A 12024-nucleotide genomic window follows, 5' to 3' on the forward strand; every position below is an offset into this window, starting at 1 on the left:
TATTCAAAGGCGATCTTTACAAAATCTAATTGAAAAGGAGGCTACAATTGATACACTTATCAGTGACCAGCTAATCACTGAAACTCAAAAGTAGAAAGAAATTTGATATAGAATTTTGGACACTATTTTATTTTTGGGTGAAAGAGGCATAGCTTTCAAAGGCGAAAGTATATATCTTGGTGAACGAAACAATGGACATTTTTTGGGGATCTGAGATCTCATAAGCCATTATGATCCGATACTTAGAGATCATTTGGAGGAAGTTAGGATTTCCCAACAGCAGCACAAATGTTTACAAGTTCACTATCTTTCCCCAGACATTCAGAACGAGTTTATAGAAATTTGTGCTAAGCACGTGAGGGAAACTATATTAGATCTAGGCAAGAAAGCCAAGTATTTTGCTAGTATCGTTGATGCTATAGGTGATGCTAGTCACGTTGACTACGTTCATTTTGCGCTAACTCCATTTCAATTCGAAAGTAACAAATTTTACAATTCAAGAACAGTTTTTGGCTTTCGTGAATTGTAACCAAAAAAACTGGTCAGATTGTCGTGCACAAGGGTACAATAACGGCGCCAGTATGAAAGAAGCTTACAACGGAGCAGTACGTCACATTCTCGATAAAAACTCGAATGCTGATTACTCGCCTTGTGCAACCCACAGTCTCAATTTATGTGGTGTTGATACTGCAGAATGTTACACGGCTGCAATTACTTTCTTCAGAGTTGTACAAAAGTATTTTACAATTTTCAGCAGCATGTACCGAGCTCTCTTCATAGTCTTTCAGACAAAAGTCAGATTTGACTGTGCAAGCATACGGAGATGTTACCGACATTCTCAAGTACATCAACAAGTTCGAATGTAGGTATTTTGCTGTCCTCAATTTGGTTCAAAATACTGACTACCATTAATGAAAGAACCGTGGTCCTCCAAGCTAGAAGCGCCAACATAGATGTTGAGGTCCGACATCTAGATGCCTTATTAGCTGATTTGAAGTTGATCAGGAGCCAATGGGAATCAATTTTAAACGAATGCAAAACAGTTGCTATTCAATTGAACAACTCGCCAAAGTTTCCGGACATTCGAAAGAGAAAACTTAAAAGACGTTATGAAGATTATTTAAATGAGATGATTACGGATGATTCAGTCTGATTTTAAAAACATTACATTCCTGGTGATCGTTGATTCGGTAATCACTGGCATTACTGAAAGATTTGCAGCTATGAGAAATTTGAGCGAGACGTTTTCCTTTTTGTGGCAAATTGAAGACATGGATGAAACTACGGTTCGGGCGAGCGCAGCAAAATTTGTCGAAAAATACAAGCCGGACATTTCTCAAAGCTTAGAATGCGAAATAATTCACCTGAAACACATTTGCGAAGCAAATTTTGATAAAGGTCTGTCACCATTAGAATTGCTAAATGCCATCTACATATATTCAAAATCTGTATACAATTTTCCCCAACATTTGTGTTGCTTTATGCATCTTTTGCACTATACATGTCACTGTAGCTAGTACAGAACATTCCTTCAGCGTCCTTTCAAGAATCAAAAACTTTCATAGATCGTTCATCTCAAGAGCGAGTTTCAGGACTTGCCACGCTTTGTGTTGAATCCGTTTTCGCAAGACAGTTAAATTTTGATATTATTATAAAAAGTTTTGCAGCGAAAAAAGCAAGAAAAGCCATTCTTTGATATCCGAACCTTCTATATTGAATAATTAAAATTTACAATCATCATTAAATTTATCAGAAATGTATTAAAATATTACCAGATAACTAGAAAAGATTATTTGAAACAATATGTGGCTGATGAAAGAGAATTTTATTTCTACGTTATAATAAAATAGTGTAAATAGTAAATATTCTGTGTTAATTTTATTTTCAGCTTTTAGTTCAAAAATCATTTAGTTGATGGGGCAAAACTTTTTTTGATGTAATCCATCAATAACGATTAATGAATGAGGCGTCATTAATTCGAATTAAAAAAATGTATTAGAGGATTTTTTTTAGGGGCCCCTATATTGTTTAGAATCGGGCCCGGATTTTCTCTCTAGGTCCTGGCCGTACCAACAGCGCTAAAGTCTGACCTATAGTATGAAATATATATACTTAGTATGTATGGGTGATTTTCTAAATTTCCTACGAATTTTTATTAATATAGCTCGGAAAATAAGTATAAGTAATAATGAAAATAAACTTATTTGAAGATTGACCCCGACGGGATCTCGGACGGATCCAGAAATGAAGGGTCCCTAAATGATTCCTGGATAAGTCCAGAAAAAGTCACGAAATGACCACGACGGTATCCGGACGGATACCGAAAAATATCCCGAAAGGATCCCTGAAGGGTCCCCAAATGATCCCGAAAAAGTCCCAAAATGACCTTGACGGGATCCCGGACGGATACCGTAAAACATCCAAAAATGACGCCGGAAGGTTCCCCAAGTTATCCCGAAATAATACAGAAAAACTTACGAGATGACCCCAACGGGATCGCGGAGGGATCCCGAAAATCATCCAGAAATGATTCCGGAAGGATCCAAAGTGATCCCGAAAAAGTCCTGAAAATAACCAGGCGGGATCTCGGCCGGATCCGAAAAACCATCCAGAAATGATGCTGGAAGAGTCCCCAAGTGTGTCCAAAATAGTCACGAAAAGACTCTGACGGGATCCCGAAAACTCCAGAAATTATTTCGGAAGGGTCCCAAAATGATCCCGAAATAGTCCTGAAAAGTCCCGAAATTACCCCGCCGGGATCCCGGACGGATCCCGAAAACCACCCAGAAATGATGCCGGCAGGATCCCCAATGATTCCCTAAATAGTCCCGAAACAAGTCTGAAATTACAGAAGGGTTCATCACAGAAGGGAATAAGAAACGACTGGATGCCGAAAACTCTCCAGAAATTGTTCCGGAAGGGTCCCAAAAATCCAGAAATAGTCCAGAAAAATTCCCGCAATTACCCCGACTATCCAGAAATGTTTCCGTAAGGGATCCCGAATGATCCAGAAATATTCCCGAAATGAGCCTGACGGGATTCTAGAAACCACCCATAAATGATGCTGGAAGGGCCCTCAAATGTTCCCGAAATGCCTTGGATGGGATCCCGAAAATCATCCAGAAATGATGGCGGAAGGATCCCCAAATGATCCCGAAATGTTTTTGACGGGATCCCGAAAACTAACCAGAAATTATCCCGGAAGGGCCCCAAGTGATCCCGAAATTACCCCATCGGTATCCCGAACGGATCCCGAAAACCATCCAGAAATGATGTCAGAAGGTACCCCAAATGATCCAGAAATACTCCCGAAAAAGTCCTGAAATGATCCTGACGAGATCCTGAAAAAATCACGAAATTACTCTGACGGGATCCCGAAAACTATCCAGAAATCATTCCGGAAGGGTCCGAAAATGATCCCGAAAAAGACCCGATATGCCTCAGACGGGATGCCTGAAGGGTCCCCAAATATTCCCGAAATAGTCCCGAAATGACTCTGGCGGGATCCCGAAAATCATCAAGAAATAATGCCGGAAGGGTTCCCAGATGATCCCGAAAAAATACCCAATTTACTCTGACGGGATCCCGAAAACTATTCAGAAATTATCCCGAAATGACCCCGACGGGATCCGGACGGATCGCGAAAAGCATCCAGAAATGATGCTGGAAGGGACCCCAAATGATCCAGAAATATTCCCGAAAATGTCCCGAAATGACCCTGACGGGATCCAGGACGGATGGCGAAAACCATCCAGAAATGAGCCCGGAAGGGTCCCGAAATGAACCCGACGGGATTACAAATACTCGTAAGATGATGCTAATTATAAAAGCATGTTAATAAGGCAGCAAGCGCGTTGAAGCGAATGAAGAGTTACAAACAAACATGCGAGACTTACGCGCAGTTCCGTGTAAAGAAAAGACGACCGTACAATTCAATAGTGTTTAATGAAGTGAGAATAAAGAAAATGATTACAAAGTATAATATCATGTACATCTTTGTATGTATGTAAAATAGTTACATGAATTAGTACAAAAGGAATGCAGTAAGAGCATAAGGGTTGTATTTAAAAGTATTCTACAATATTCCGTCTCAACCCTAATGCGTTTACTCAATATTGAGTTCTAAATTTAACAATTTACATGATATGTTGTTTCCCTAATGATAAGTATTTTGTAAATACATCAGCTGCATTTTTAGCAGAAGAAACGTATTTAATATTAATTTTATTTTTCTAATATAGCTCTCTAATATAATGGTATTTTATATCTATATGTTTGCTTCGCTTTGTGCTTACATGGTTCTTAACAGCAAATTGTGCGCTTTGGTTGTCGCAAAATAAAGAAGTTGCATTTCCCACACAATTATTGAAATTCATTTCGCATAATAGGCTACGATGGAATGAAACTTCTTTTGCTGCCTGGCACATTGCTATATACTCAGATTCCATGGTACTTAGGGACACTGTTGGCTGTTTTTAGACTCACATGCGATGAATCCATCACAAAGAAATAATGCGTAGCCACTGTGAGATTTCCTATCTATCGAATCTGCAGCTCAGTCAGAATCCGTAAAACAATCGAGGTTTTCTGCATCTGATTTATGAGTTATTATGCTTTTGATTTGGCCCTCAGGTATCTAAGCTCATGCTTTGCAGCTTGATAATGTTCACTGTGTGAGTGACTATGAAACTTTGCTAATTTAGACACACTATAAGCAATGTCGGGTCTCGATATAGTTGCCAAATAAGCTAACGCGCCAACCAAAGATTTATATTCACTCATATAGTAACCCTTACATGTTGTATCGTTGCATTTTGTTAAAACTGTTCCACTACAATAGAGTTGATGCTCCATTACAATCGCTCATACTCCAATGCTTTAGTAATTCGCCTACGTATCGGTTTTGATGAATACGAATATCACCGGTAAAACCTGAATGCTTAACTTCAATAGCAAGGTCCCCGGTCCACCGTTGTACCTGTTCCTTGAGCTTGTGTGTGTAGAGCAAGCCAAAATAATGTCATCGACATACACGCTCAAAATATGTATTTCATTATTTTTTCGCATAATATAAACGCAGTTGTCTGATTTACATCACGTAAATGCCATTTCACCTAAAACGTTATTAATTTTGTTATTCCAATATCTCCCCGATTGCTTAAGTCCATAGAGCGACTTCTTTAATTTACATACACGTTCAGGGTATACCTCATCTTTGAACCCTTCCGGCTGGCTCATATAGACTTCTTCCTTCAATTCGCCGTTTAAATACACAGTAACAACATCAATGTGGTTTACATAATATTTATACTTCGCTGCAAGGGCAAGAATTAGACGAACTGTTGAAAACCTTGAAACTGGTGCATATTCATCATAAAAATATACTCCAGCTTGTTGCGAACATCCCTGAGCTACGAACCTTGCCTTATATTTTTCGATATTACCATCGGGATTATATTTCTTAACGAACACCCATTTGATACCAATGACGTTTTTATTCACGGGTCGGTCAACTAACGTCCACGCATTTCTCCACTCGTTACCTTCACTTCCACTTAAAGCTTCGTTAAGGGACTTTGTATTTTCACACAATATGTTACAAAGCTCAGGTAAATCTGTTACAAATTTCTTTCGCGGTTTCCCTACTTTGCCGTCGTGACATATTCGCGGCCTTTCCCTCTTACGCTTAACCAGAACTCTTTCACCATCATCGCTGCTTTCTTCCAAGCCTTCACTCTCCTTGCTCGCTTCTCTAGTAGGTAAATCTGCTGCTTGATTTGGTACATCAAAATAACAAGACTGTTGTTCTGTTTCTAATATAATGCTATCGTGTTCTTGGCTTTCAACACCACTATCATTGCGATTGACCAAACTATTCTCGAAAAATATAACATCTCTTGTTACGACTATTGACTTTGTACTAGCATCATACATTCTATAACCTTCCGTTTGGCTCGCATAGAGGACAAATCGCACTTCCGTGCCCTTATTATCAAATTTTGATCTACCAGGTTGATTTCTTAGTACAACGGCTTTACAAGCAAAAGCTTTAAAATGCTTAATATTGGGTTTAATTCCACGCCAACGCTCATAAGGTGTTTTGTCAACTAAAACCTTAGACGGACATCGATTTCGGATATATGCAGCTGTATTTACCCCTTCGGTCCACAAACTATGAGGAGCTTCGAAAGAAGACACCATGCATCTTGCCATTGCGACAATAGTTCTGTTGAACCTTTCTGCAATACCGTTTTGCTCAGGCGTGTAAGCCACTGTGGTCTCACGTACAATACCATTTTTGCTACAAAATACTTTAAAGCTCGCATTTACGTATTATTTGCCATTATCTATCTGTGCGTATACATTTCAACTTTCGACTGTTTGCTTTACCGATTTTAGCACAAACTCTTTAAAATATTTAAATGCATCTGACTTTTGTCGAAGAAATCTTATTTCTATATACCTTGAAAAATCATCCAGGAACGTAATAAAATATTCAGAACCTCCCCGAGACTCTGTATGCGTTGGCCCACAAATGTCGCTGTGAACGACTTCTAAAGCATTTGATGTTCGCACATTTGCATACCGTGGGAAAGACTTTTTGGTTATTTTACATAACGCACACGTCTCGCAATAAAAACCAATACATTTATTAATATCAACTCCTCTAACCATACATTTATTCTGGAACATATTTATGTCTGCTTTATTTAAATGGCCTAACCGCTGATGCCATTTTAACAAATCATTATTAGCAAATTCTACGGAATTTACGCCTTCATAACTTTTATTTGCATTTGGTTCTACAACAAAAAGCCCATTGCTTAAATCTGCTTTTAAAATAGTACTGCCTCACCCCTATTATGAACGCATACGATACACGATAAACGCTTGCAATCTGTTGTACCGTATTATGAAATAAATTCTAGCGTGTGAAATCCGATCGTTAGCGTTTACCGTTTATCGTGGTATTGCCATACGCTAACTACCGCACCAGCTGTTCAATTTTCTACGCTAGCTATCATTGATAAATTTTTGCACGATACGTTGGGAGCTATTTAAAGAAAAGTAAATATAAAATTATTAAAAAATCCAAAAGAATCCAACTAAAGCGTCAACACTCTGTTGCAACACCCTGGGCAAGAAACCTTAAAGTGGCACAAACCTTCAAAATATTTGGGATGGATGACCTATTTTTACGGGCGCGCAAACTGCCTTCTACTTCTTTTAAGACATACTCTGAAATCTATTTTTTTATTCAACTTCTTTTTTTTTACTTTTAGTATGTCAAGTACTTACAGTGTAGAGTTCATTTCAAGAAGATTGGAAGCATCTCTCAATTTTCTTCTTTCTATGACCACTATGCAAGTTTCGTAAATTTGTTCATTTGAGTTTATAAAAAAGGCAACAGAGGTTGCAGAAAACATTTTATTATTACAGGTTTTAAAAACTTTTGCCAATTTTACGTACAAAACAATTGAATTGTTAGTATTTACGTTTAGTTTTGCTGTCTGCTGCTGTCATTCACAATAGTACATCTATCGGGCGTGTGGAAATCGCAATATGAAAGCCGATTTATTACGATACGCTAGCAAGCGTTCGTATGAAAATTCATAATAGGGGTGTTTGTTATCTTTTAACATTGCATTGTTTTAGGAAAATATACAGAGTTTTTGTGCTTATTATTTTGCTTACCGACAAAAAGTTTGATTTTAAGTTCGGTACATACAAAATGTCGCGTAGTTCGGTTGGCGTGTATTTTGAACGTAATAGAATGACACCAATACCTGTTGCTTGCACGATATCACCTGATGTTATTATGATATTTTGTGAGTAGGTTTTAATTGAGTGAAAGAGATTCTTGTCTTTGCACATGTGAGAGGAAGCTCCACTGTCCAATATCCACGAATTATTTTTGCTTTCGTTTTTCGCAGCGAATGCACTCATGACTGCTGATTGCTGGCTGTCTTATCTACATTTAGCTTTTACATGCCCTCTCTTACCGCACCTGAAATATTTAACGTCACTCACGTTGCGCTTGTAAATGTGGTTGTTGCCTTCTTGCGGTCACTGCTACTGGAATAATCAGCATCGTTGTTCTTGCTCCAATTACCTTTTGTCGGCCGTTCTTCGTCTTTCCATTGCTTCTTTACACTAAATACCTTCTCATTGCCTTCATGTTTTTCACCTCGACTTTGCTCTTCTTCTGATATCTTGATCTTCAAATTTTGCAGTTTCGGCAGCTTGTCTCTACTCTCTACTGCTACAACAAAACTTTCCAATTCTTTTGGTAGATTGCATAGCAATAATATACTTAACAAATCTTCCGGTACAGTTACCCCGATTTCGTTTAAGTTGTCCACTATCTACGAGTATTCATTTAACTGCATGGAAAATTTGTCTGTCATGTTGAACTTGAACTTGACCAATCTTTTGAAGATATTCACCTTGCGTGCTGGCCCGTCGGCATTATACAAATTCTCGAGCAAATCCCACGCTGCTTTTGCGGTGTTGCACTTTTTCAAATGTAGGAGCTCCGAAGCCTTTACACTTAAGGTGATTAACGCTAATGCCTTCTGGTCAGCAATTTGTCATTTAGTTTTTACATCAGGTACAGCACCAGAATCACAAGGCTGTAGTATAAAATGCCAGTAGTCTTGTGTAATTAAAAGACTTTTCAAGGTTCGATTCGAGCTCAAGGCCAGAACAATAATTTTTTTGTAATGATACTTATAGTTCTTTTTTAATTTTTCTATAATTGAAAAATTTTATTTTGTTTTTGGAATAGTTAGTAGACATATTTTCAGACAACCTGCCATAGCTGCGCAGATAGATCCATTTCGAAGGGTGCAAATCCTTCATCATCAGTACGCTTTAGGAACGCTGCGCAAACCACCGCTGTATAGCTAAACGCTTTAGGCACGCTGCGCTAACCATTTAGCTATACAGCGGTCGTTTGCGCAGCGTTCCTAAAGCGTACTGATGATGAAGGCTTAGCACCATTCGAAATGGATCTATCTGCGCAGCTATGGCAGGTTGTCTGAAAAATTTTCTACTAACTATTCCAAAAGCAAAATACAATTTTTCAGTTATAGAAAAATTAAAAAATAACAATAATTATCATTACAAAAAAAATAATGTTCTGGCCTTGAGCTCGAATTGAACCTTGAATCATTTATCAATAGGCCGATAAAAACAAAAACAATTGTAAAAGACTTTTCATTTGCACAGCCCATGTGGTATAATTTTCACCGTCTAGCTTTTCAACTTGGCTTTAAAACGCACTCATCTTTACACTATACAGTTTGTAGCTACATATTTCTTTGTTAAATTTCAAATAGTATGCTCGCTGAGTAGACATTTTTTAGTGAAGTGCTGCATTTAAAATTAATTCCTCCGCAACTACCACGGTTTTATTTAATACGTGTATTCATTCGCATATCTGAAAAGTTTTTCGATTGTATATAGTTTGCGTGTGGCAAATTTCAAAGCAACATCATAATAAATCTTAATATATAAAAAACACGTGTCACAGGTTTGAGGCCAATGGACTCCTAAACTACTGAACCGATTTTGAATTAGTTTTGCACCCCGTATGTAGTTTGATCAAACTTGAAATATAGGATAGGCTATATCTCAGTTTATAGTCGCAATATTATTTTATTGCAATTTTTTTTATTTGTTTATACGTAATAATAAAATGTTACGTATACGCAGCGGCACTCATATTTTCAAGTGGTGCGGATATACTTCCGTGTAATTGCTTGGTATTTAATTAAACAACCTACTTATCAATAAAAAATATTATAGCGAATGATATCAATCAAGTATAGCACATCACCAGGCCCTCCGAGAGGGGGGGGGGGGGGTTCCTGAGGGGGCCCGCGATTTAGAGGTACTATGGCATTTTTTTTTTAATACAGGAGAGTCTTTAGTTGTTCCATGTGCAATTTTTAAGCCGAATTTCAAAAGCAACGAAAATCTGCATTTCGTTTTATTTTTTATAGTGAAGTGTAAAAAATAAAAATCTATATATATATAAAGAAATGCTAAAATGTGTTTTAGTTGGTCGCCGGTGTTTGAAGAGATGCGTCGGTCGATTTTGTTCAAACTTTCACACAAGTTGCATAAACCTCGCGCGGTGGTTACTACAGGTACAGGGTCTCGAGATATAGGCCAACACGTGGGCCAGTGAATACCTAGACAGTGTTTATACAATATGGATATCAAAGGAAAGCTGTTGATGAGTGCTTTGGTACAGAGACTCGGAGTGGGACTGGGACTGGGACTGGAATAAAATACATACCACCCTCTGGGACAGGCAATAAGGGATGCAGAAAAATGAGAAGGAATTGAGAGAAGAGAAAAGAGAGAAGGAGATTGAGAAAGAGATAGAATGAGACGAAGATGGAGATAGATGAAGCGAAAAGGACGGAGGAAGGAGTGAATAAAAGGATTAGGAAAAAGTGAAGAGGGGGGGGGGGGGCAAATTCAGACGGAAAAAGCTTATTAAAATGTATGCAGATAGGCCAAATTTAAGGCAGGACAACGTCTGTCGGGTCTTCTAGTTAAATATAATATTAAATAAATATCTGTGAAACTGAGATGAGTACGAATGGTTCACGAAGGACAAGATCGGCCCGCCAATTTGCCGACTCTCCCCCTGCGTCCAACAATCAACCAAGCAAACGAATCAGTAATGAGAGCCCGTCAACTGTTAACTGGTTGGCAATAATTGAGGAGAAGATTGAGAAGCAGAAGGAGAGCATTATTGAAGAGCTTAAGAGCATCGAAGAGCGCGGCATCCAGCAGTTTCGGGATTTGGTGGCTGAAGTCTAAAATATAAAATTTAATATACAAAATATTGAAGCCCGAGTTGCAAAAACTGAGCATGAGTGCGCGCAATTCCAATTAGTCCGTGCCGATATAGAAACGCTACGAGCGGAAAGAGTGCAATCTGAACAGTTGAGTTCTGAGGTTCAAGCACTTAGAGTACAACTTGACGACTGCCAAAACTCACTAATATCAACAGACGTCATAGTTAGAGGTATCCCACACACTAGAGAAGAGAATCTGAAAGAAACTTTCGCAAAGCTGTGTGTGTCAAACACCTCCCACTCGCGCCATATTTCAAATCCCCAACAAAAACAACAACAAAACATTGGGAATAATAATAAAATTATGTTCTGCTAGTGACCGCTCGCTCTTACTAAGCTCAATGGCACATTACTGCAAATTATTGAAGAGACCAATTATGCTTTTTGATACTGAGCCATTACAAACGGCAGAGTGAATATGTACGAATGTGTGACTCACGGCAACAGCCAAATTCTACAATTTGCACTGCAACTTAAAAGGAATAAACAAATACAATCTGTGTTCACAATGCGCGGTTATGCGCATGTAAGAGTCAAAGCGAATGAGAAATCCATCAAGGTATCAAGCGTTGACCACGTCAGTCAGGTGGCAGAAACTGACAAATTGACCAGCTAAAGGCCCAGTTATACTTACACAGCATAGGAGGGCACAGCAACATTGCTCTCACAAACAATATCTGTTCAATGAGATTTGCGTGTACTTGATTAGACTATGCAGTGCATTGCATTGTATTGCATGAAAGTCTGTTGAATTTTGATTTCCATGTGCTGTTAACATTGTTATTTCAAAGGGTGGAAAAATGAGCATCACTTTCAGAGTAGCACATATTGCTTGCTTGTGGTTGTGTATATTTTACATACAAGCTTTATTTGTGTGTGTGCTTGCCCTTTTCAGCGATAGTCTATGTACGCTAGGTAAAGTATAATCACGTTTTTTTTTTTCTTTTTTCTTTTCTTTTTCTTCGGTTTTTTCAATGCAATGATCCATGCTCTAATGTTTTTTCACCCTTTTGGCTTTAGATAATTATTGTTGGTCTAATGGCAACACATTTAGCATGATTCGAGTACTATGTAAACAAAGGCAGGGACTGAAAATATGTCACATTAATGCGCAAAGCTTACCTAAGAAATTTGATTAATTTAGAAA

General features: G+C 38.2%; 1 protein-coding gene across 6 annotated transcripts in view; it reads left to right on the top strand.

The window, feature by feature from the left end:
* The window catches only part of stac (C2 and C2B_Munc13-like domain-containing protein staccato), a 2073982-nt gene that overhangs the window by 1362132 nt on the left and 699826 nt on the right, over positions 1 to 12024 (top strand). The gene's annotated exons all lie outside the window — the stretch shown is intronic.

The sequence above is a fragment of the Eurosta solidaginis genome, chromosome 1, assembly GCF_040869045.1.
Source record: "Eurosta solidaginis isolate ZX-2024a chromosome 1, ASM4086904v1, whole genome shotgun sequence".
In the NCBI taxonomy this organism is placed as follows: domain Eukaryota; kingdom Metazoa; phylum Arthropoda; class Insecta; order Diptera; family Tephritidae; genus Eurosta; species Eurosta solidaginis.